At 40.8% G+C, this 26,167-nt stretch overlaps 1 long non-coding RNA gene across 1 annotated transcript in view; it reads left to right on the top strand.

The window, feature by feature from the left end:
* The window catches only part of LOC134732514 (uncharacterized), a 109,690-nt gene extending 84,477 nt beyond the window's left edge, over positions 1–25,213 (top strand). Inside the window, exon 3 of the long non-coding RNA XR_010115774.1 lies at positions 25,078–25,213. This is a non-coding gene — a long non-coding RNA (uncharacterized lncRNA). The remainder of the gene's footprint in view (positions 1–25,077) is intronic.
* The last annotated feature ends 954 nt before the right edge of the window (positions 25,214–26,167 follow it).

Here is a 26,167-nt window from a genome sequence, read left to right as displayed (position 1 = left end):
AACCCCTGCCTTTTTTTGTTTTCCATTTGCATGGTAGATCTTCCTCCATCCCTTTATTTTGAGCCTATGTGTGTCTCTGCACGTGAGATGGGTTTCCTGAATACAGCACACTGATGGGTCTTGACTCCTTATCCAGTTTGCCAGTCTGTGTCTTTTAATTGGAGCATTTAGCCCATTTACATTTAAAGTTAATATTGTTGTGTGTGAATTTGATCCTGTCATTATGATGTTAGCTGGTTATTTTGCTCGTTAGTTGATGCAGTTTCTTCCTAGCCTTGATGGTCTTTACAATTTGGCATGTTTTTGCAGTGGCTGGTACCGGTTGTTCCTTTCCATGTTTAGAGCTTCCTTCAGGAGCTCTTTTAGGGCAGGCCTGGTGGTGACAAAATCTCTCAGCATTTGCTTGTCTGTAAAGTATTTTATTTCTCCTTCACTTATGAAGCTTAGTTTGGCTGGATATGAAATTCTGGGTTGAAAATTCTTTAAGAATGTTGAATATTGGCCCCCACTCTCTTCTGGCTTGTAGAGTTTCTGCTGAGAGATCAGCTGTTAGTCTGATGGGCTTCCCTTTGTGAGTAACCCGACCTTTCTCTCTGGCTGCCCTTAACATTTTTTCCTTCATTTCAACTTTGGTGAATCTGACAATTATGTGTCTTGGAGTTGCTCTTCTCGAGGAGTATCTTTGTGGCGTTCTCTGTGTTTCCTGAATCTGAATGTTGGCCTGCCTTGCTAGATTGGGGACGTTCTCCTGGATAATATCCTGCAGAGTGTTTTCCAACTTGGTTCCATTCTCCCCGTCACTTTCAGGTACACCAATCAGATGTAGGTTTGGTCTTTTCACATAGTCCCAAATTTCTTGGAGGCTTTGTTCGTTTCGTTTTTTTCTTTTTTCTCTAAACTTCCCTTCTCACTTCATTTCATTCATTTCACCTTCCATCACTGATATCCTTTCTTCCAGTTGATCGCATCAGCTCCTGAGGCTTCTGTATTCTTCACGTAGTTCTCGAAACTTGGCTTTCAGCTCCATCAGCTCCTTCAAGCACTTCTCTGCATTGGTTATTTTAGTTATACATTCGTCTAATTTTTTTTCAAAGTTTTTAACTTCTTTGCCATTGGTTTGAATTTTCTCCTGTAGCTCGGAGTAGTTTGATCGTCTGAAGCCTTCTTCTCTCAACTTGTCAAAGTCATTCTCCGTCCAGCTTTGTTCTGTTGCTGGTGAGGAACTGTGTTCCTTTGGAGGAGAAGAGGTGCTCTGCTTTTCAGAGTTTCCAGTTTTTCGGCTGTTTTCTCCCCATCTTTGTAGTTTTTTCTTCTTTTTGTCTTTGATTATGGTGATGTACAGATTGGTTTTTAGTGTGGGTGTCCTTTCTGTTTGTTAGTTTTCCTTCTAACAGACAGGACCCTCAGCTGCAGGTCTGTTGGAGTTTGCTAGAGGTCCACTCGAGACCCTGTTTGGCTGGGTGTCAGCAGCGGTGGCTGCAGAACAGCAGATTTTTGTGAACCACAAATTCAGCTGTCTGATAGTTCCTCTGGAAGTTTTGTCTCAGAGGAGTACCCGGCTGAGTGAGGCGTCAGTCTGTCTCTACTGGGGGGTGCCTCCCATTTAGGCTGCTTAGGGTCAGGGACCCACTTTAGGAGGCAGTCTGCCCATTCTCAGATCTCCAGCTGTGTGCTGGGAGAACCACTACTCTCTTCAAAGCTGTCAGACAGGGACATTTAGGTCTGCAGAGGTTCCTGCTGACTGTTTGTCTGTGCCCTGCCCCCAGAGGTGGAGCCTACAGAGGCAGGCAGGCCTCCTTGAGCTGTGGTGGGCTCCACCCAGTTCGAGCTTCCTGGCTGCTTTGTTTACCTAAGCAAGCCTGGGCAATGGCGGGCACCCCTCCCCCAGCCTCGCTGCCGCCTTGCAGTTTGATCTCAGACTGCTGTGCTAGCAATCAGCAAGACTCCGTTGGTGTAGGACCTTCCAAGCCATGTGTGGGACACAATCTCCTGGTGTGCCCTTTTCCAAGCCCGTTGGAAAAGCGCAATATTAGAGTGGGAGTGACCCAATTTTCCAGGTGCCGTCTGTCACCCCTTTCTTTGACTAGGAAAGGGAACTCCCTGACCCCTTGCACTTCCTGAGTGAGGCAATGCCTTGCCCTGCTTCGGCTTGCGCATAGTGCGCTGCACCGACGGTCCTGCACCCACTGTTTGGCACTCCCTGGTGAGATGAACCCGGTACCTCAGATGGAAATGCAGAAATCACCCGTCTTCTGCGTCGCTCATGCTGGGAGCTGTAGACTCGAGCTGTTCCTATTCTGCCATCTTGGCTCCGCCCCTGTTTTTTGTCTATATATACAAGTAAAAATGCTTCTGCCATGTAGATTCTCCAAAGTGAAACTTCTGATACAAAAGTCATGACTATTTTAAATTTGAGAAATCTACTAAACTGTCCTTCATGAAGGTGGCACTGTCTCATTTTCCCAAACCCTAGACCAGCCCTACCCAGACTTTATCACAACGTGACATTCATATAAATGATATTTGTACAGCACCCTGGTATAAATAGAAGATGTTTCTGCAGTAGGAAGCAACTGTCTGGGAGCTCTCTGGGCCGCAGGCTCCTCCTCATTGCTCCAAAGTGGAGGGAGAAATGTCTCAGCACCTGCAACCCATTTGTTTCTCACCCAATCATGGGTGAGAAACTCTAGTATAGACAACATATTAACATACATCTTTTAACTTTTGTCCATTTGATGAGTAAAGGTTATATGTCATTATTATTTTATTTTTCATTCTCCTGTTTACCAGTGAGATTGAGAGTCTTTTCATATGTCTTTTGGCTATTTGTATTTCTTCCTTTGTAATACCTGCTTTGCCTTCTCTTCTCTCTTCTCTTCTCCTCTCCTCTCCTCTCCTCTCCTCTCCTCTCCTCTCCTCTCCTCTCTCCCTCCTTCCCTCTCGCTCTCCCTCCCCCCTCTTTCTTTCTTTCTTTCTTTCTTTCTTTCTTTCTTTCTTTCTTTCTTTCTCTCTCTCTTTCTCCCTTCCTTCCTTCTTTCCTTCCTTCCTTCCTTCCTTCCTTCCTTCCTTCCTTCCTTTCTTTCTTCCTTTTCCTGTTCCTTTTCCTTTTTTTATAGAGAAAGAGTTTTGCCATTTTTCCCAGGCTGGTCTCAAACTCCTGGGCTTAAGCAATCTGCCCACCCCAATCTCCCAGAGTGCTGGGATTACAGGCATGAGCCACCATGCTTGATCCCTATTTTTTATTTCTTATTGATTTGTAGGAATGCATTTTCATAAAATATATATATAACTCTTTATCAAAGATATATATTTAGTCTGATACCTCTTAAAATTTGCACACAGTATATTTTGTCATAAAAATTTTGAATTTCTGAACCATCAAATCTTTCAATCTTTTATGTTTTTGGCTTTGGGGATTTGGAAACTTTCCTCTACCATGATATTATTTAAAATAATTGTCATACTTTTAATTTTTTATAGTATTAGAACTTAAAGTCCAACTGAAATTTATTTTAGGATCCAATTGGAAATTGAAATTTAAGTCAGCTTCTTTTGAAATGGATATCCCAAGATCCTTTATTGGCCAATTTGAATTTTACCTTTATCATTCTAAGTCTCCATAATTCAAGAGTCTGTTTTGGACTCCCTATTCTTTTCCACAATCCACCACCTATTTTTTCACCAAGACCCCTAATTTTATAATATGTTTTGGAATCTTGTGACCAGTAAGGCTTGTTTTTCTTCTCTTAAAACCATAATGTATTCCCTCTTTCTCATAATGGCCAAGCTAAGCTGCAGGGAATAAAGGCAGCACATGAGCCCACTTGTTGGGATTAAATGGACAGGAGAGGGTTAGTGTATTGTGATTAAGCTGTAAATGGGATTGGTGAAGAGACCAGAGCACCCTTCTGGAATGAGAACTGAAAATTGAGGACTAGTAAGCATAAGCCCTTCCTGGGGCTCCTATCACATGGCATATGCCCACTGGAATGGTAAAATTGAGGACAAATGTAAAACAAAACAACAAAACAAAACACAACAAAACAAAACCTTTCTCCAGCACTAACGGCTGGTGGGCTTAAGGATTATTCGGGTTAAGTTGAGTTGACTTCAAGTTTGAGCTGACTTGGCCGGTGAAGTTGTATGGACTTCTAATCACCAGAAATCCTCAGATCTGCCTCAGTCTAAAATTACCCAGTCCCTTCCCTTGAGTCAAGAAGATAAGTCAAACTATTGTAGAAAAACCACCATCCCTCTAGGACCTCAGGTATTAATGTAGTGTATGGGCTGGGCTGCTGACTCAAACAATATATTCCTGTCCTGTGCAATAAGGCAAGTAAGTGGAAGCTTTTCCCCATGGGTTAATCCAGTCACATAATTTCTTCTATTGCATCCTCCCCTCACCACCCATGTGGAGCACCAAGTCTCTATTCCAGCTCACACACACAGGAAATGGCAAAAAAAGAAGTGGGGAGTGAAAGCTTTCTTTGAAAAATGAGATGTGGAAGTTGCACATATCATTTCTGCTTCTATCCTTTTGCCAAAATATAGTTATAAGGCCACCCCTTCATGCAAGGGATGCTGTGAAATGTACATTTAGCTGGGTAGCCACTGTCCTGCTAAAATCCAGTGGGAGGAGTGCTCCCTTATTAAAATGAAGAAGGGGAAAACGTATCTTGGGAATATTTAGCAATCTCTGCCTCATCTAGCACTATATTTTGATACCTGCACAGGTAAGAAAAATCCATTCACATAATACAAAGTCAAACCATAACCTATCTATATATTTAGATCTATCTATCTAGAGCTATCTATATTTCATCAATTCTAACACATGTTTTACACTATAGCAGCTCAGCTCTCAAATTGGAATGTCTCTTCACAGTTGATGGTGTCTTATGGTCTCTGCCAACCAGAAAGCAGTAATGGTGTGGTTGTCATTGCCTGCACATTCATAAACTTAGCCATTTAAATGATAAGCTCTCCACAGGTGCGAAAAAACCCCAAACATTTAAAGGCCATTTGAGAAAGGAATATGAGTGTTGGCCTTTCCTTGTAATCTTCTGTTGACACCTGAAAAAAAATCAAGGATGTTCCAGCATCAAAAGTTGCAGAATGGGTGTCAGCTTCTTGGAAGAAAATTCCAGAGAAAAGAGAGGAATGCTCAAAAGAAATGCTGCATCACCAATGCTCTTGATAGCATGAAGAACAGAAATACACAGAAAAATTATAAACTTTAATGATTCTGAGTTGAAAAATAAATTATAAGACTTTGAATGTAGATCTATAGAATTCTCTATTTAGTGTATGTTTTATACATGCACAAGACTGACATATGCTAAAAGTCTATTCTAAATAAGCCCAAAAGAGCTTTAAGTAATATGAAAACATTGAGGCTATCAAAATATTATCCCAAATATTTCTGTCTTGGAAATAGACAAGAAAGTTTTATTTTTAGTTCGGTGCTAGGTTTGATTTTCTATTTACTTGGCTATTTTATAACATTATAGAGGTAGAGTTTAGATTGTAGATTTAGTCCAGTAGAAATGCAAATCATTTCTATCCCATGAAATGGGTAAGCCCAATCATATGGCTATAGCTTTGTCTGATATTAGTCAGATTTTTGCTTTGTTTTCTTCAAATTTAACCCAACAACCTAGGAAATCACCTCTATATACACCCAGCTTCTCAAATCCTATTTGGACTCATTTAACATTATGCTTGTTCTCTCAATAATTAACAAGTTGAATAAAATCTTTGATGTGCTTACTTTAAATTTTCATGAGAGTTTTGTTCTTCTTTTAACAAATCATAGGACGCTTGGCAGCATTTCTTTAGTGATACAGAAAATAATGGCATGACTTGCAATTGATGGCATGCTAAGTTCGATGGATTATGATATTGCTGCTGCCTCAATTTCCATTTCATCAGCAAGCTAGTGAAAAGGAAATTAGGGTGACCAAATCACAAATGTTGTAGGCATGACATCTCAAAAAGTTTTGATGAAGCTTTAGTCTGGAAACACTCTGCAATAGGCATATATCATATTTTGCCTGCTCAGCATCAGAAATGGATTCCTATGTTTGGGGAATTTCCTATCTGTGATATCTTGTGGCACATTGAGATGCTTTCCCACCGCTGAAGCTAACCGTGGCAGATACTTGCTTCCCCAGCCTCCTTTGAAGCTGAGTCATAGATATGTTTACACCATCCTAGACTATAAATTGGAAACTGGTGCCTCAGTCAAGCAGGTTCTTCAGGGAATCCTCTCTAGGGGTGGCACTAGCTGTCACAGACAGAGTTCTTAGGGTGGCCGTCGCTGAAGCGGGAGCACTGGGCAAGTGCCTAGGGTGGGTAGTAGAGGCAGCACCCGTTTTTGGCCTGAGTTGATGATCTGAGTCTTCTGAGGTTGTGTGGCCTCTCAATTTGCTTCTCCAGCTACCTTGGAAATGCTGTGAGCCACTCAATCTCCTTTAAAAGCTTCTCAATCTTCTTTAATCAGTGAGAGTCATTCGCATGAAACAGTGAACACCAATGGAACAGATATTGAGACTAGGAGAGTCCACAGGAAGCAGTGCTTCATGAGTAAATTTGGTTTTCTACCTGCCCAGTTGTGTTGGTGACTCACACTAATTGTATTTGAGATGACAGATATTTTAAAATTTAATGTAGACGAAGGAGCCCAAAGACCTAGAAAGATAGGAATGTTGTAAAGAGTTTATCATAGCAACCTGTTTTGCTGTTCCCCAACTAACGGCCCTCAAGGTGGCCTGCAAGGCACTCCCTTTACCAAAGCTTTGAGGGCCATCCTAGCACCTTTAAAAAGCACTGCAGTGGGGGAATCAGAGATAGCTAATGTAGCCTGGTTGGAGCTAAAGACAGTGAAAAGACACTAGTTTCCTAGAGTTTTCTCCTGGTTCTGTAACTCTTCCTCTCCTTGATGATTGCTCTCTGGAGGCTGGTGATACAGGTGAAAGATGTTGTCTTTGAAATGGCTTCTTGGTCTCAAAAGGGATCTCAGGATCCCCATGGTTCTGGCCCTGACCTAACGGATGATTCCTGGGGACTTGGAATGCTGCTGTATTTCCCTTAGTCAAGGAGTAAGGATTTCTTTGGTCTTGTAATAAATGGAATTTTTAGTCAAGCGCACCCCATAGTAGGCACAGGGGAGGGGAGAAGGGGAGAATCTAGTTCTTTAGGGTATAACTGGATTAGGAGTAGTCAACATCTGGCAGAATTTCCACATCAGCTCCCTGACCTATGGTAAGAGCCACTATGGTAGGAAAGGGCAATGAAAAACCTCTGAAACTCCTTCACAGAAAAATTATAAATCAAAAGGGATATCAGACCCCTGGGGAAATGGCATGAGTTTATGTGGTTGTCCAGCCTTCCTGACAATTCTTAAGCTGCCCTGTATCCTTTTTAAAAATTCTTGTTCTGCTTAAATCCTCTGAAGCCAGTTTCATTTGCAGTGCTGCTATATGATTACTTTGCCAATACTGCTATATGATTATTTTGCCAATGAATTGTATAATTAAACCTAAACATAAGAAAAAAAGAAGTTTTATTCTTGGCAGTTGTTATATCGAAGTTAGGTAACTGCATTTTGAACAGAGAAAACTAGCTCCTGTGATAAAATAGTCATGAGCTTCTGCAGGCACTTAGCAGTTTAAGAAGTAGCCAAGAGACGGATTGGACACCACCAGCATATTTTACTTATTTGAACAATGTGTGTGCACACCCATTTATTGGACCACAGGCAAAAGCCCTGAGGTTTGGTCAAAATCAGAATGCTACATTATGATGAAACAAGAATCTGGGGAAACATAAACAAATCCAAAATCTCTAGGATTGCCCTACTACAAACAAATACTCGAGCTTTATGCTGCCATTCCTGGAAAAATAATAACTGGCTTCTAATAAGCAAATAGTTCTAGGAAGAACAGACATTTGGAAAATACAATTTGCAGAGAGACCAGCAGGCATATATTTAGGGAACCATAAAAGCCTCTGTATAATAAATGCAGTTTAATTTTTTCAAAAGGCAAAATCAAATTATGCTAAAAGAATTAAAGTCTCTTGCTGCAGAAAAGACACTGTTTATCTTTTCTTGTATGATATTAATTTATATATTCCTGGGTAAAAGCAAAAATTGAGCTACAGAGATTTTTTATTTGTTTCTTTGGCTTGTTAGTTTGTTTTAAATCAGTCACCAGCAATTGTAGATTCTTTCATATTCACACATTTGTTCATCCAACAGTTTTTTTTCAGGGCCTCTCTGTGCTGGGCTCAGGGAAAGCATGGGATAGGCTGGCATATGAGAAAAACATGGTAAATTTGGGCAACTAAAAGCAGCTGTTGGAGCACAGGAAACATAAAGGGCTACAGATAAGCAAGGATCAGATGATAAAATCCTTTGAGATGGCATTAGAGAAACCTGACAGTGCACAATGGAAAGACATTAAAATCCTTTAATTAAGACATGGATGCAATCAGATTTGGGTTTTAGAAAGATCACAGCTGCCACATGAGAATGAATTGGAGAGTTCAAGAGTAGGTGCACCCATGTTGCAGGAGCTTAGGAGAAGGAATGGAGGCAATAATTGGAAGGATTCAAGAGAAATGTAGGCAGTGAAATTAACAGGAATTTATTAAGTAAGTATGTGTGTATGGGGGGAGGTATGAGGCCAGATTCTGACTTGAGAAATAAGATTGTTGGTGGTACCAATCTCAGTTATAAATTACACAAGAAAAACAGAGTTGGGAGTGGTGTGATGAGTTCGGTATGTTTTATTCCAAGTGCTTGTGGCACATGAAGGTTGAAATGTCCAAAAGGCTGCTGGATACATAAATCACAAAGAAGAGATCTGAGCTGAAGACATGGCCTCTGAAATCATCAGCACCATCCCACTGGTGGCTGAAACCAAGGGTTGATGGGAGAATAGCAAAGCACATAGAAGAGGACCTTGAGGACCAATAAACATAAGGGCTGTGGCTAGAAAGAGGGGACCATAAAGATGACTGAGAATCAGTCAGAACCAGAGGTGTCATGGAGGCTGAGGAAAGAGACTTGCAGGAAGGGGTGGGCAACAAGTAAGTTACACTGAGAAGTAGCCAATGAATTGAGCAATTAGGCTCTTTTTCTGTGAGTTTTTTTCTGGGGAAGGGAGTTATGCTGCCTATCATAACAAGGCAGTGTTTCTTCTCCTTTTCTTTCTCCTCTACCATCTCTTCTTTCTCCTTAATCTTTTTCTTCCTCTTCATTCCCTCCTCCTCCTAACCCTCCCCTCCTCCTTACTCTTCTTTGGAGACTCCCCAAATTTTTAAGACCAATGGGAAATTTAAAAATTCAACTATGTAATTCACATCCTATAGTTGCTTTTAGTGGAAACACTTTCTCTAATATATCCAAGACAGACTTTCTCATCTAAGATAATTTGCCCTATCATCTGTAGGTGATTATTTGTTCTAGGGACAGAAGAGCTCCTGAATAACAGGAGTATTGGTAGGGAAAGAAAGAAGCTGTTGCAGTGTTCTAAATGTGGGAGTTGGAGGGGATTCAGACATCAGGTTTCAGGAATAAAGAGTATTTGAGTGTTGATCTGAGAAAGAAGACGTGAGAGGAAATAGAGGAGATGAGATTAAGAGACAGGCAACTGAACACGTGCAAAAGGAGGATGAATGTGCAGAAGTCTAGATCTTGACAGCGGGGAGAAAGTTAAGTTTTGAGGTTGCTAGAGCAGAAACACTTCAGCAATAGATGCCAGGCTGGTGGCCATGGTTGGGTAGAAACCAAAGACCCATGGGCTTTTGCTCCCTGAGGGCACTGACTAAAACTTCTCTCCTCTCACCTAGTTTCTCTTTGATCTTTGCTGTTTGGACTATCCACTATCTCATTTTCAATTTGTTTATTCACTTATTTATTCAAAAAATGCTTGTTGAACATTCATACGCATTAAGAAGTGGTTGTTGAACATTCACTACGCGTTAAGTAGTAGATATACAGATGGAAAGACAGCATCCTTGGCCTCAAGCGATGCTGTTTAAAGTAGAAATTGGAAGACCCATGAACAAGCTTTCCCCCTGACTGGACTGTGAAAAGTGGTGTAGGGGGATTCAGTATAAGTTCTGTTGAGATCCTCAACAGGAGGACACCTATGTCTTTCTGGGCCATCAGAGAAGCCTTCAGAGACGAATGAACTTCTGTAGATCCTTCTCCACAGTTTCAGGTGCCTCTTACTTTGAGTAGCGTCTGGGATGCCCTTGCCTGGAGAAATGATCTCTCTGCTGCCCTCTTTGTCTTATTGAGGCTTTAGGGATTATGTCTCTTGGAATTTTTATGTTGATTTTTTCACCTCTCATTTTGGTATTTTGTTCTAGTTCTCTATTAGCAGGTTGCAAGTTTTGGATTAGATGATGTCTGCTCTACACCTACTTCTTGGGATATTCCATCTCAAGAACTCATTGCCTCACAACCAGAGAATGAATATTTCATCTTTTTAAGTTTGTTTCATACTCGTGGTGGTGGTGGGGAATTCTAACCTCCTTGTCTCTGGCCAAACCTAATGACATTGATGATAAAGGACTTGGAAATAATAAATGAAATACGGTCACTCTGTGAACCAGGATAATGTCCTCCTAGGAATGTCTTCCTTCAGTTACACACAATAAGAATCTGGCTCTTAGAACTTCAGAATGAAACATCCAAGTCTACTGATAATGGAGCATTTTAAGTTAGAGGAAATTGTATTCTTGGAAACTAACCAAAATAGTTAGAAAATAAAATGGGTTTATTAGGTGCTTTCAAAGGGTGTACTACAGACATTAGTATAAATGAGCTTGGACAAAAATCCACTGTATCTGGTATATGTATGTCACTCCACACTATCCCTTTCTTTCTCGACAAGGAGATTTTGTTATAGAATCTGCCTAATGAGAAAATCAGAAAAAGAAAAGGTGATGTTCTCATTTCAAAACAAAGCTTAAAAATTATATCAATGCATTAGACAGAAAGATATGTTAGTGTACTTTAGCAGATTTTATGTGATTCATTCACAGCTATGATTTTTTATTGTGAAACTGATTTCTTCATAAACTGGGTTCCTATGCAATTTTTCCCAGGAAAATGAAAATGGATGATCAAAATGATAAATACTATAAATTAGTGACAGCCTTCTGGATAATCAAAAGATTATTTTAAACGTGTAGAAAATGCTAAATGGGTCTTTTCATCTCTCAATTTCAAGTGAGGCAACAATATGATAGACATCAGACACCAAAATGGGTGTGAAACAGACTTTACAAAAGGAATGCTCAAAGAACAGTTTCATAACTTTGAAACTCTTGAGTGCTTAATTTCCTTTGAGAATGTAAAAGTGTAAAGAAAGAGGAGACAGGAGGGGACATTATCAGCTGATTTTCTAGGGAGAGAATTATGGCTGTCTGTGAGTTTCCACCTCTCTTCCCTACAGGAAAAGAGAGGTGTGGAGGGGCTGTCTTCTAATGTCAGGTTGCAGGAGAGGGAGCTTCATGAGGTCATTTGGCGAGTTTTCTGTATACCCCCTTGCAGGGAACTGCAGTTGGAGGGGTCAGGGACTGGTTGCTGGGAAAGCTAAGGAGGCCAGTGGCAGCTAGAAGGAGGTGGTCACTTTGTCTCAGCGTTTGTCAGTAGGCGGGAAACACAAGTTTCCTGTGGACCATATGTAGAGAGAGATGAGGCCAAACTGTTTTAAGTCTGTGATAGGCAGCTTTCAAAAATGGCCTACCATGATTCTGTCTTCTGGTATGCATGCCCTTGTGCAATCTCCTTCCTTGGAGTGTATGCTGGACCTAGTGGCTTCTTTCTAACCAAAAGAATATGACAAAAGTGATGGGATGTCTCTTTCACAGTTAGGTTACAAAAGACTGACTTCCATCTTGCTGGGCACTCTATTCCCTTCTCAGCTCGCATGCTTTGGTGAAGCAAGCTGCCATGTTGGAGAGGCCTACCTGGCACAGAACTGAGGGCGACCTCCAGCCAAAAGCCAGGAGGAGCTAAGGCCCTCTGTCCAGTAGTCTGTGAGGAGCTGAATCCTGATATCAACTATGTGAGTGAACGGGGAAGCAGCTCCTTTTCAGCTCAGCCTCGTGATGACTGTGGCCCCGGCTTTGTAACATACCCTGAAGGGGAGGACGTAGCTAAGCCAGGCCTAGATTCTTGGCCTATAGAAACTGTGAGATAATAAGTGTGGATTGTTTTATTTTATTGATTGATTGATTGAGACATAGTCTTGCTCTGTCACTCAAACTGGAGTGCAGTGGCACAATCATGACTTACTACAGCCTTGTAATCCCAGGCTCAGGTGATCCTCACACCTCAGCCTACTGAGTAGCTGGGACTATAGGCATGTGCCACCACACCCAGCTAATTTTAATTTTTTAAAAATATAATACTAGAAATGAGACCCTGATCTGTTGCCCAGGCTGGTCTCAAACTCCTGGGCTCAAGAGATCCTCCTGCCTTGGCCTTCCAAAGTGTTGGGATTACAGGGATGAGCCACTGGGCCTGGCTGATTGTTTTAAGCCTGAAGTATTAATAGTATGGTAATTTGTTATCCAGCCATAGCTAATGAATACAAATTCCTATCTAAAAGGACACCCTGGGGAATGAGGAAGCTCTAACAGTAAGAGTCTGTGTAGAGTGGACAACTCAATAACCAGTACAGAGTGGGAAACAGCAGTGAGGGGGACAGAACGTGTCACTCATGTCAAGAAAGCCCAAGCAGAGGAGCCTCCGATGAGCTCTTAGAGGCACCCATGAGAGAAATGATGGATTGTAACATGTATCAGGCTCAAAAAGAGCAAAGCCATCCGCAAAGAAGACTTCCCTTGGCCCTCTTTTCCTTCCTTCATCCCTCATACCACCCTCGGAGGGGCTGAGGCCCTGGTCAGCAAAGGAGAAGAAACAAAGAGGAAGTGAGTAGGTGGCAACCACACCCCTGGGCCCTTCTATAAGGGGTCTGCTTAAAGCAGCTCCCAGATGAGGAAGGGAAGAAGATTTTGCTCTAACTTCAGTTTAGATATTAATATTTGGGGCTGGCCAATTTCTGCTTGTGAATTGAGCTTGCCTTTTGTGACTTAAAATGACCAGAAAAGCCAGTGCTTTCTTTCAGGGACTGAGGAAAATCAATCCCACTGAGGATATATTTAAAGTAAAGTTGTGTTTTAATATATCGCTAACTGTGTTGTTTGACATGCTGGTTACAAATATATTTTGAGTCTTTGAAAAGTGGTAGATTAGTTATGCTGTCTATAGCAATATTCCTAACTATATCATTCCATTTTCCAATAATTTTAGGCAATAATTTACTGTATTATTCTTTATTTTGTTTATGTACCAGGAACATACCAGAATTCTTTAAAGTTCAGGATACAATCTCTTGGGATTTTTAACATAATGTTTACAAATTAAAATCTGGATGAATGAGTGCACAGAGGATGTTTAAAGCAGTGAAACTTCTCTGTATGATGCTGTAATGGTGGATACAAGTAATTATAAATTTTTCAAAACCCACAAGCTGTACAATACCAAGAGTGAACCCCAGTGAAAATTATGGGCTTTGAGTGATAATTGATGCAGGTCTATCAGTTGTAATAAATGTACCACTCTGGTGTAGGGTTTTGATAGGCTGTGCGTGTGTGGGGGCAGGGAGTACATGTGGACTCTCTGTACTTTCTGCTCAGTTTTGCTGTAAACCTAAAACTGCTCTAAAAAATAAAGCCATAGCTGAGCACAGTGGCTTAAGCCTGTAATACCAGCACTTTGGGAGGCTGACATGGGTGGGTCGCTTCAGCCTAGGAGTTCCAGACCAGCTTCGGCAACATGGTGAATCCCTGCCTCTACAAAAAATAAAAAAAAATTAGCCAGGCATGGTGGCTTGTGCTTGTAGTCCCAGCTACTCAGGAGGCTGAGGTGGGAGGATCTCTTGAGTCTGTGAGTTTGATGTTGCAGTGAGCCGCGATCACACCACTGTACTCCAGTCTGGGTGATAGAGCGAGACCCTGTCTCAAGACAAAATTAAAATATAAAATAAAATAAAACCATAAAAATAAATTAAGATCTCTCTCTTCTTTTCTGTATATGGGATGAGTTACTAAATACGTAATAAATTTGTAATATCCCTAGAGAACAAAGAGAAAGAAGCTTATCTTACTATTGAATTCATTTGGATTCAGCAATGAAAGTAAAGAGAATTGAAATCTCTGAGGGGGAGTACTTAGGAAAAAGTAAACAGAACATAACTAGCCTCACGAAATAGAGGAGAAAAGAGAAAACATTTACACAGTTACAGATGGCATCTTTTAATTAGGTGAGGTGGTAAGCCAGCCCAATGCATTCTCTGTCCTCCTCTGCTCTGTGCCCCAAGAGACTGGCCTCATTGGACTCTATTGCCAAGATCCCTTGCACTTTGGTTTGCAGTTGGATTTGGCTAGTGGAGGAAGGTCACATGGCCACTTATTGTCACACCCCCTTGCCCTGGCACTGTCTTAAGAGCAGCCATGTTCCTCTATGGTCACAGAGTCTGGTGGGCTTTCTTCTTCTATGGTGGCTGCTCTTACCAAGCTCTGATAATATTATTTCCTGTCCCCTGCCTCTTTAGGCCTAGTGATAGTAGTGGCTTCTTGCCACTGGTAGTTTTTGGGTTCCTCAACATCCACTGTGGTTCCCTTAATCCTGCCCACACCTCTGTGAAGGATCCCACCACTAAAAATGTCCTTCAAAATCCCAGCTGAATGTGCTGTTTCTTTCCTGCCAGGATCCTAATTGACACAGGAAGGAGCCAATTACATTACTGAAAGATCCAGAAACTGCAATGAAATAACCTAATCTGGTTCATAGTTTTATTATGTAGAAAGTATTTGCTTTCTACTTCTATCCACATCTTAGAATTATACGACCGGCTTACTTTTGCTTTTTGTATTATTTGACAGCAAGTGCTCCCATAACCTTCTTTCAAGACCTTTTGATTAGAGGAGATTATTTTCAGTTTTGTTGCCAGAGTGGACTCTGAACCACTTTCCTTATTGGACTTTTGTCGAGCTGACGCTGTACACATTCCACAAAGGCCTTGAACCTGGCCTCTGACCTCCTAAGATCCTTGGCAGTGTCTACTTTTGTTCCACATGCACCTAACCCTGCCATGTCAGGGGGATTTTATGCTTTGAAGTCTGGATTCAGCAACTCTAAGCTGGCTGTTGGAAATTAATTATATGGAAATAAAGTTGAAACCACAAAATCACCTGCTAACCAAAATTTGCTAAAATGAAATTTCCTTAAAACACCAGTGTTAATTCATTCCTCAGATGAATGCCAGGTGTGACAAATGAATCCTCTGTGCTGTGGAGGTTGACAGATTCAGACCTTATGGAAAGAGGAACTATAGCCAATCCCAAACCTGGGCCCTTTCCAGAAAAGAAAGCTGTGCCTTCTGGCACAAGACCAAATTACCCAACCTGGGATCTGCTTGTAGGATTTTGTCTTATTAATTTTTATGGCATTTTGCCTAAAATGAGGGGCACACACAAAAAATCTGTATTTGGTTGATGTTTCAGATGAATGGAAGTTTAAACTAACAGATCAAAATCCATACTTAGAATTCTAACACCATAAAGATGTGGCTGGTTAGTAGCTAATTTAATGTAGCTAAAAGAATAAAACTTGTTTAAAAACAGGAGGCGGCTCTACTTTCCAAAACAAGTTTTGGTGGTCACTAGTGTTAGTTACAAATTTTATCTCTCTTCTTCAGGATTGCACTTCCTGCCTCTTTGAGATTAGGCATGGCCACATGGCTTGCTTTGGCCAATGAAATGTGAGAGAAAGTGTCAGGTGTCAGTCCTGGGTGAAAACTTTATGCATGAGTGTGCTATGAGTCACACTTTCTTTCTTTCTGCTGTTATATCCAGAAAGGCTCGTGATAGTGGCTATTGCATTGGCTTGAACCCCTCAGTAAGGGCCAGGGAAGTAGAGTCCCTACCAACCCAAGGTGATCATGTAGCATGAATGAGCAATATAGCTTTGTTGTTTGAGGCCAGTGAAATTCTGGGATTATTTTTCCCCCATGTAACTGAGCCCATGCGGGAGTGACAAGTTCCTGATAACCTCATGCTAAAACACAAAAAGAATAGTCTCACAAAAATACTACATGACGAATACAGTAGTCCCCCCTCATCTCTGGGGGATACATTCCAAGACCCCCTGTGAATGCTTGAAACCATGGATGGTACCCAACCCTGTATATGCTATGTTTTTTTCCTATACATACCTACCTATGATAAAGTTTAATTTATAAATTAGGCACAGAGATTAAAAACTAATAAAATAGAACAATTATAACAATATGCTACCATAATCACTCTTGTGCTTTGGGGCCATTATTGAGTAAAATAAGGATTCCTTGAAGACAAGCACTGCAGTACAGTGACAGTTGATCTGATAATTTAGATGGCTACAAAGTGACTAATGGGTGGGGAGGCAAACAGCACGGATCCCCTGAACAAAGGGATGATTCACATCCTTGGTGGGACGGAGCAGGATGGCTGGAGATTTCATCAAGCTACTCACAGCAGCATGCAATTTAAAATTTATGAATTATTTATTTCTGGAATTTTCCATTTAATAGTTTTGGACCACAGTTGACCTCAGGTAACTGAAACTGTGGGTAAGGGGGCCTACTATATTATATTTGAGAGTTGCGTTTCTGATCAAGGACTAAGTAGCAAATAAACCTAACAATCATACATATAACCTGTAGGTGTTATAGAGAAACAATTTTATGTGAGAATAGATATATTTATAAAATAGAAATTCAACAGCTATAAAATTTCATTATAATTTAAAAGTCTTTTATTTTTTTGAGACAGAGTCTCACTTTGTAACCCAGGCTGGAGTACAGTGGTACAATCTCAGCTCACTGCAACCTTCACCTCCCGGCTTCAAGTGATTCTCCTGCCTCAGCCTCCTGAGTACCTGGGATTACAGGCATGCGCCACCACAACCAGCTAATTTTTGTATTTTTAGTAGAGATGGGGTTTCACTATGTTGGCCAGGCTGGTCTCGAACTCCTGATCTCAAGTGATCCAGCCGCCTTGGCCTCCCAAAGTGCTGGGATTACAGGTATGAGCCACCATGTCAGGACATAATTTAAAATAGTCTTGTGCAATGCACACTGATTCTGTAAGAAACCCCAACTATGCTGTGTCATTAGTTTTACCTACCATAAATAATATAATTTTTATAAGCTTGATTTTGTTGTTGTTGTTTCATTTTGTTGTTTGCCTTGCTTTCCTGAGCTTTGAGGAGCTCTGGTGGAGAGCAGGGAATGGAGGTGGCAGGAGGGGAAATGAACGTTGATGCCTTTTATATCTTATGATAAATATTCCTGGTAGGTTCTAAAATCATTCAAACTACTCTCAAAATTGCATTTGTCTGTTTCAAGGAGTCATGGCATCCAAAAATTGAAGACCTCTTTGAGTATTTTCATTCTGCACACTTGTAGGGTGGGAATTCTTGACTTGGATTTGTCTGGTCTACTTTCTTAGCAGGTTTGTTTTCCTCTTTCTTCTTCCCATTAAACAACAGTGGGTTACATTTAAGGTAAAGAAATTGGACCACAGAGTGTCCGAGGGCTGTGGGAAGGAGGGAGATAGTGGCCATTGCACCACTGCTTTGAGGATAGTTGTGTGTATTTATCGATAAACGGTTCTGTTTATTTTTTAGCACTAGATGATAAAGACTTAGTTCCCACAAGCCTCCCTGAGTTGGTTCCTAGTTCTGGCAGCAGTGGCCTCTCAGGAAGTTACTAGAAACTTCAAAACAGCCAAAAGAGAGTCCTGAGTGTTCTTCAGTGAAGTACTAGGTTTACCTTTCCATGGGTTGCCTATTTAAAAACTATGCAGACAAGATTAACTTGTGGATTTTTTCCAAAAGAAGATGCAAAAAATTTCTGTCTCATGGAATAATCATCCCTGAAAAGTTTCTTGCCTGGTAAGACATGGACCAGTTGTTTTTTTTTAAATAGATACCCAGCTTCTCAAATTTGTTTTAAAAAATGAGTCCTAACATCTTACTGTTTACCTTATTAATTAGTAAATTAAATAAAATATTTAATGAGTATTCTTTTTATATTTATCTGAGAGTCATGATTGTAGCCAAGGCAGGCAGGGAAACTGCATTGTCCATCATCATGCTGGACCATGGCAGAAATTTAAAGCCAACAAAGCCAAATTAAAAGCTGAATTTAAAGCCAACATCGATATATAATTCACATAACATAAACTTCACCTGTCTTCAGTCTTTTAGGACTGGAAGTAGTTTTCAAATGATCAAAAAACATTCTAGGAAGAGAAAAACTAAGTTATTCGAGAGCAGTTTTGCTCAGTGTCTCAGGACAGTAACGCCACCCCTAGGTTTCTGATGGTCATTGGATTAAGGAAGGTGTTTGTGAATCTTTGTTTCCATAAATGTCATCAGGGCTCTTCTTCACACAGCGGCCGTATCCAACCAGAGCATTCTGTTTTATTTGGTCTGAGTTTGCTGATGTTCTGTGACAACCAGCTCCGGATGTTTTATAAACAATTAACCTGACAGTTTGATGGATGAGGGTAACATTTGGGTATCATCTGCACTACAATGAAAGATAGATGATTATTTCTGACAGAAACGATCACCACTCACAATGTGGAAATGGGGAAGCCAGATCCCTGAGGCTCACACTGTCTATAGAATTAGGGCCATATCAAAACCCACTTGAGAGGAGGCCCAATAGCCTGGGTGACGGACCTGATTTGGGCATTGGATGTGAGCCGCAAAGGCACACAATGTATTTTAGAAAAGCCTATGTTTGCAGTTCCAAATGTGAGTGAAACAAAGAGAAAGAAAGGCAAGTCCAGCTGGCAACACTAAAATCAACAGGCCAGCATTGGCCCTGGAATTCATTTTAATTCACAACGTAGTTTTTAATGTTCTTTAAGTTTTGTGTCCTATTTTATTCCTTAATCAATTTTTAAAAATTGGCATATAATTCACATACCATAAACTTCATCTGTTGAAATGTACAATTCAGTGGTTTTTAGTATTTTCATAGATATGTGCAAGTATCACTCTCTTTCCAGAATATCCTTTCCATCACCCCAAAAGGAAAGCCTGTACTCATTAACCATCATTTTCCCCCAGACCCTGGCAACCTGAATATACTTTCTATCTCTATGGATTTGCCTATTCGGGAGTTTCATGTAAATGGAATTATCTAATATGTGGTATTTTGTGTTTGGCTTAATTGACATAGAATAACGTTTTTGAGGTTCATCCATGTTGTCACATGTATCAATATTTTATTCCTTTTTATGGCCAAATAATATTCCATCATATGGATAGACCCCATTTTGTTTATCCATTCATCAGCTGATGGACATTGGGCTTGTTTCTACTTTTTGGCTCTTATGAGTGATGGTGCTACAATTATTCATGCACAAGTTTTTGTGTGAGCATATGTTTTTCCATTCTCTTGGGTATATGCCTGGAAGAGAAATTGCAGTATAAATGGTAACTCTATGTTTAACTTTTGAAGGAACTATCCATCAGATTTTTAAATAAATCAGGTGAGTATCAGTGTGTCTTCTCATCTCTGTAAAAAATCTGAATTCTTTGGGAAGAAGATGGTGATAGTAGAAAAATGTATAGACCAAGTGGTTTGTGGAATGCAGTGAGTGGGAACTGTCCCTGCAGGTGTCTGAGTCTATGACAGCAGCAGAGATACTGGTTTCTTTTTGGGAGGGAAGCATATCCATGTTGCAGCCAAGGAGCAGGCACATCTGCCACTAGCCAGTGGGGATGGAGACAATGATTTGATGGGTGGGATGACTGATTTTTCCTTTTCTTTTTTCTTTGACAGAGTCTTGCTCTTTCAAACAGGCTGGAGTACAGTGGCACAATCTTGGCTCACTGCAACTTCCACCTCCCAGGTTCAAGCAATTCTCCTGCCTCAGCCTCCCAAGTAGCTAGGATTACAGGCATAAGCCACCATGCCCGGCCAATTTTTGTAATTTTAGTAGTGATGGCTTTTACCATGTTGGCCAGGCTGGTCTCAAACTCTTGACCTCAGGTGATCTGCCCGCCTTGGCCTCCCAAAGTGCTGGGATTATAGGCATGAGCCACTATGCCTAGCCGATTTTCCCATTTTTTAAAAACAAAACATCAGCCAATCCAGAGAAATACATTTTGTACCTACTATGTATGCCGCACACCGTGTGATTGCTCTGAAGGGTACAAAGAAGTATAACACAATGACCTTGGCTCTCTAGGACTGGATGGCTTAGCCCTGGGAACCAGATACACATGTCCTGCAAAAATGTCTTAACCAAATATCAAGTTGTATAGTACAGATTATAGGTTTTCTAGGGAACAGAGCATTCAGTGTGGGCTGTGAATATATGTGGGGGTCCCATATTCATAGTTTCCTCCAGGAAAGGGTAATCTGAAACTAAACTGGGTCTAATTGTACATATGTGATTCATCTTGGAATGGAAGAAGCATATACTTTGCTTCCTTTTCCTCCCCCAGGCACTGTCTGTCCCCAAATTCATAAGACCAATGAACCCTGCTGGGACAACGATAGGATTTGTTTTGATCACATGGTAATTTTGAGCAAGAGGGCCTGGAAGGCATATGGGCCTTGTTCCAATGTTCTATGAAGAGCAATGTGTCCCCTGGGCGAGTCACCCGACCTTCTAGACTCTGGCCATAGAAAAAAGTGGGCTTTTCTGGACACCAGATGCCTCCATGATTTGATTTCTTTTTGGTATATGACTCACATGGAATGATTTTAAAAATTGCTGTGGACCAAACAGTGTTTCTGTCCTTTTCTGCAGCTGAATCTGGGCACATGGAGATGAAGCTGAATCAGTACTTTTTCTACACTTAATTCAATTCAGCACAGCAGGATCTGGATGAGGCAGGAAATGAGGAAGCAAAGGAACCCAGGGTGAATGTGAGAGACGAAAGTTCTGGTTCAGCTTAAAGTTAAACCAACACAAGGGTTAGATGGGGCATTGTGTAAATCAGCATTTTATTTCTGAATCAGAGACAGAGACATTTTGGGTAACAGAGATAGGAGACATTTGAGCTGCTTAGGGGAATTTTGTTCTAAGGTCATATTTGAATTTCTTAGAAATCAGAGTTCCTATCATTTTCCCAAAGAACACAGTGAGGATTTGGCCTCCTAGTCATTACTGATCAATTTAATACCATGGTAACAGTAGTACAGCTGTTTTGCAAAAAAAAGGAAGAAAAATCCCAGAGTTCTTTGGATTTAATAACATATAGTAATTTAGAGCAGATACATTTAATACCAGTGTTCAAGGCTAGCTACATATGGCATGGAAAATATTTTTTAAGTTGGAAAATAAGTGAATCAGCTATAAATCTCTGAGAAGGGCAAAGCCATAGGGATGGACCTCCAGTTTGTTGGAGGTTTCACATGGAATGGTCCCCAAGTCACTAGAATTTGAGGTTCCTTTTGCATGTCTGGAAAGGCCTTTGAAAATCAAGCATAAGAACTATTTTATGAGAGCTTACTATGTGAGCCAGGTACCATTTTGAGTATTTTCCATGTATTAATTCCTTTAATCCTCAAAACAATTCTATAAGCACGGTGGATGCAAGTTACTCTCAAATCATTCAGAAAAAAAAATTTAAAAAACAGAGAGAGGGAAAGAAAGAGAAGGATAAAGCAAGTGGGGAAAATGCTACACAGGAGGAATGTGAATAAAGAATAAATAGGGCTGGGTGCATTGGCTTGCACCTGCAATCCCAACACTTTGGGAAGGTGATGCGCAGGTGAGTCACTTGAGCCTGGAAGTTTGAGACTAGTCTGGACAAATGGTGAAAGCCCAACTCTACAAAAAATACAAAAATTAGCTGGATGTGGTGGCATGTGCCTCTGGTCCCAGCTACTCTGGATGCTGAGGTGGGAGGATTGCTTGAGCCCCAAATGTTGAGGCTTCAGTGAGCCGAGATTGTATCACTACTCTCCAACCTGGGCAACAGAGTGAGACCCTGTCTCCAAAAAAAAATTAAAGAATAAAAATGAGGAAATAGGATTTCTTTGTACTAATCTAGCTCTAAGTTTGAAATTATATCGAAATAAACACTTAACAAAAGTACCCCTATGAAGAAGATGTTATTCTCATTTTAGAGATGAAAAAACTGAGGCACAGAGAAGTTAAGTAACTTGCTTTTGGCCTCCTGACACCAAGTAGTGGAGCTGGGATTCTAGATCATGGTTCAGGGAGGTTGATAGGGAAAGAAACACAGATATAGAAATACTATTAGTTGTTCAAGGGGTTATTTTGATCTTTGTTGACAACTTCATACTACAGACCGAATATTTGTGTCACCACCCCAACGCCAAATTTACAGATTAAAATTCTCGCCCCTAAGATGATGGTATTTGGAGCCCTTGGAGATGATTAGGTCATGAAGGTGAAGCCGTCTTGAATGGAATTAGAGACCCCTCACTTCTTCCACCATGTGAGAACACAGTGAGATGACGGCCATCTGTGAACTAGGAAGAAGTCCCTCATCAGATGTCAAATTCTCTGGCATCCTGATCTTGGACTTCTCAGCCTCCAGAACTGTGAGAAATACATTTGTTGTTTATAGGTAACCCAATTTACAGTATGTTGTAAAAGAAGCTCTAACAGACTAAGTCACCCCGGAAGCAAAATTTTGGTCTTGTCACCAAGATTAGCATTTGGCTGCCTGGGCAAATCTAGTGGAGAGGCAGGCAGGCTACGGGAAATGCAAACTATGAGAGCCAGGAGGTGCCTAAGATATCATCTCATTGATTGCTCCACGAAGTGTGGTCCTTGCACTGCTGCTGGCCCAGACACTGTTACCTTTTTATGGCCAGATACGTACAGAAAGTATGGGTAAGCATTTAGAATTCTTATAGAAATTTGACATTGCTGCACCTTCCAAACATCATTCTTCTGGTAATTCATTTTTTTATTGTATTTCACAAAAAAACAGTCTACAATAGATTGGGGTGGGGGGAAGAAAGGAAAAATGTGTTCCCTCATTACACATTTAGTTTGAGAAGCAGTGGTCTAGTCATATTCTCTCTATTTACAGGTGAGACAACCAAGGCTTGGAGAAGTATTCTGAGAGCTGTTTCAAGTTCTCATAATTATACAGTGGGAGAAGAGGATCTAGAACTGGGTCTTCTGCTTCTAGCTCCAGTGCCTAGCAATCTTTAAGGGATGCCATTCCTACTGGGCCCTCACACAACCTACGCAGCCATAAGGGCAGCCTAGGATCCATCTCTCCTTTATCTGCAAGTTGCCCCTGGGTACCAAAATAGGAGCCAGAGCTCTGGCTAAAGACTGCCCATATCAGTCTTTGTTGGATTCAAGCTCTGGACTTAGGGAGAGAGGACACCTCTCTGGGAACATTGCTGCTGACATCTCATTGTTCCCTGCTTTTACCGCTCACTTGTTAGTTATTACTTGGAAAAGATTGATCACTGATGAGAAGAAATAGGAATTCAGGTTATTAGGAACGTTTCCCAAGGATATAGCACCTTTTTAATCCCACAGAAGTTCATAAATTTTCCAGCTGTGCCAGAGGCACATGGTTGCAGAGCGTGAAAGCCAACTGGCACTCTAAGTGGAACAAGTGGAAAATTCTGGCTGTGAAAGCCAAAAGGAATTCTTCACCTTAATTAAGAAAAAGCTCTGCAATATTGAAAGTCTAGGTAGAGAAGACAAGACTTGGCGTCTGACTTCTTTAAAATGAACTCTGCTTAATTAGGACTTAATTAACATAAATTGGAAAAGATCAAGACCAAAGCCCATTGAATTGGGTCCAGTTTAGGAATTAAAACTGTACAGTTCAACTCCTGCTCTTGACAGCAGTTCTGCCTTCTTAGTTTTATAGGTAACAAACTTGATCCCCTTCCTAAGGGAATGTGCATAAGCTATCTGCTTCTCTAGGGGAAATGAACTCTAGTGATTTTGAGAGATTACATTTAAAGGGCAATTTTCATTTACAGTTATCTGATTCAATAAGTGTGGAGCTTTGCATCAACCAAGAACTTGTTTAGGACCACTCTTGGTGTCCGGCTGCTTGCAAAAGTCAAATCAGTAAGCTATGTAGGACAAAATGTTACTCAGGTTGAATCACTTCATATTAATGAAATGTAAATAAAGCCAGAGAAAGGGAAATTTTAGAAATCCAAATAAACACCCTTAATGTGATTTGTCTTCCCAAACAGTTCCTTGGATTCTCTTTTCTGTGTGGTCATGTCTCAAATGCCTTTTAGTGATAACCCTGAATACTCCACATTTCAACAAGATACAAACATTTCTCTCTTGTGTTCTTATTTGCTGTTTCTGTTAGAAACGTGAAAGCCACATCAACTAGTTGGAAATCCTAGAGGAATTTAAGAAGAAAAGATCAATTGTTTGACAATAAACGTGGTAAATCGCATGTGATCAAATAAATGCTTATACATGAAAGCAAGAATATTGTACTTTGAACTGTTAACTATAAAGTTGGGCTAAAAATGATTGGGCAGGAGACCTGTTGGTAGGGGAAGTTGTATTTCAACACAAAATCTAAAACGTCTTAGATGACGAGGCAAAGATCTGTGGACATGTGAGAGCTGACATTTTCTACTACTGAGGTTGTTTTGTTCTTGACTTAGGAAAATGGATCTGGGATAATCTAGTTTTTATAAACTCCTGCAAATTAAGTGGCTTTAGTTACGTTGCAGTTGTTGAAAAGGACTGACCCTTCCCTGCAGCTTCGATGTGCAGTGTGAATTTGAATTTGGCAAAGGGAACTTAAGTTTGCCTTTCAGTGCTGAATGGCACCATTACCCAGGATCATGTATCTGTCAGAAAAATCAGTTCTCCCCTGGTAAAGCCCCTTTTGTCTCAGGATCATGTGAGATTCACCACACAACACTCACTAAACATGGTATCATTTTTACGTAGTGAGGGAGTGAGAACTGGAACCTGATTTCGTATTTTTTCCCACAGATTTTGCTTTCTACTCTTGTCAGTCATATCTGCAAGGCTGACAGTTACCAGGGGCTGTGGCCAGGCATGAGGGAGAATGTGTCATTGCTGGCTGTGTTGGTCATAGCAACGTGTCTGCCTCAGAAGAGATCCAGCATGGACGAGCAAACAGAAAAATGTGTAAGAAGGCTTGTGACTGAAACAGACCAAAGGTGAGTGCTGGGACTGTCCATCAGAAACTTTCAATGATCAACAACAGGATATTCACACAGTCATTTTACTTTTCAATAACTTATCAAGTTGCCAAGCAAATAATTAATAATGGTTTGTCACTGGTTGGCAACTTCTCAAAAATTCTGTGGTTGAGAAGGACACTCATTTCTCATAAACCTCAGCCAGTACTGAATTGCAATGTCAATCAGCAAATGTATCAAACACCAGAACATTGTGTTAGCAGCAGCTGAGGCATCAATATGAGTGAGACATATTTCTTATTCACGACAGAAGCTCAGCGTCAGTGGAAGAAAAATATGTAAACACGTTTTTCTAATGCAATAAGATGAGGGCTATAATAAATGTATGAAAAAAAGTGCTACAGGAACACAAATGGAGGGTTGATTGATTCTGCTTGGGAAAGTCTGAGAACGCATCACAGGGAAAGAGAATTTAGCTTCCTGGAAAGATGAGTAGAATTTATCAAAAAGGAGGCTATTTTAAGCAAAGAAGTGCATCATATGTGAAGGATGATGTCAAGGATGTGCTTGCCATTTTCAGGGTATAAGCATAGAGCAGTTTCATTGTCATTATCTCTGTGTGTTCAAGAGATGTATTCTCCCAATCTAATTTTCAAGACCATTGTCTTACTTTGGACTCAAAATCCAATTTGCAATGCAAATCTGAGCAATGACCTCTTTGTTTCAACGGTCTCAAACTGCCCCTAGAAATGATGAATTCATGGGTCCCATAGGTGAATGCATTGGTCCACAGGCAGAGAGAATGGAGTTCCAAGTCAGTCAGGCCAAGGTTCAACACAGGAGGTGGGAACTTCAGACTGGAAGCTGAAGCAGGTTCTATGGTCATTAGCAGCAGAGGCCAGCCCAGAAGACCAGGC

Source organism: Symphalangus syndactylus, chromosome 14 (assembly GCF_028878055.3).
Source record: "Symphalangus syndactylus isolate Jambi chromosome 14, NHGRI_mSymSyn1-v2.1_pri, whole genome shotgun sequence".
Lineage (NCBI taxonomy): Eukaryota > Metazoa > Chordata > Mammalia > Primates > Hylobatidae > Symphalangus > Symphalangus syndactylus.
This window is presented reverse-complemented; position numbering and strand designations above follow the sequence as displayed.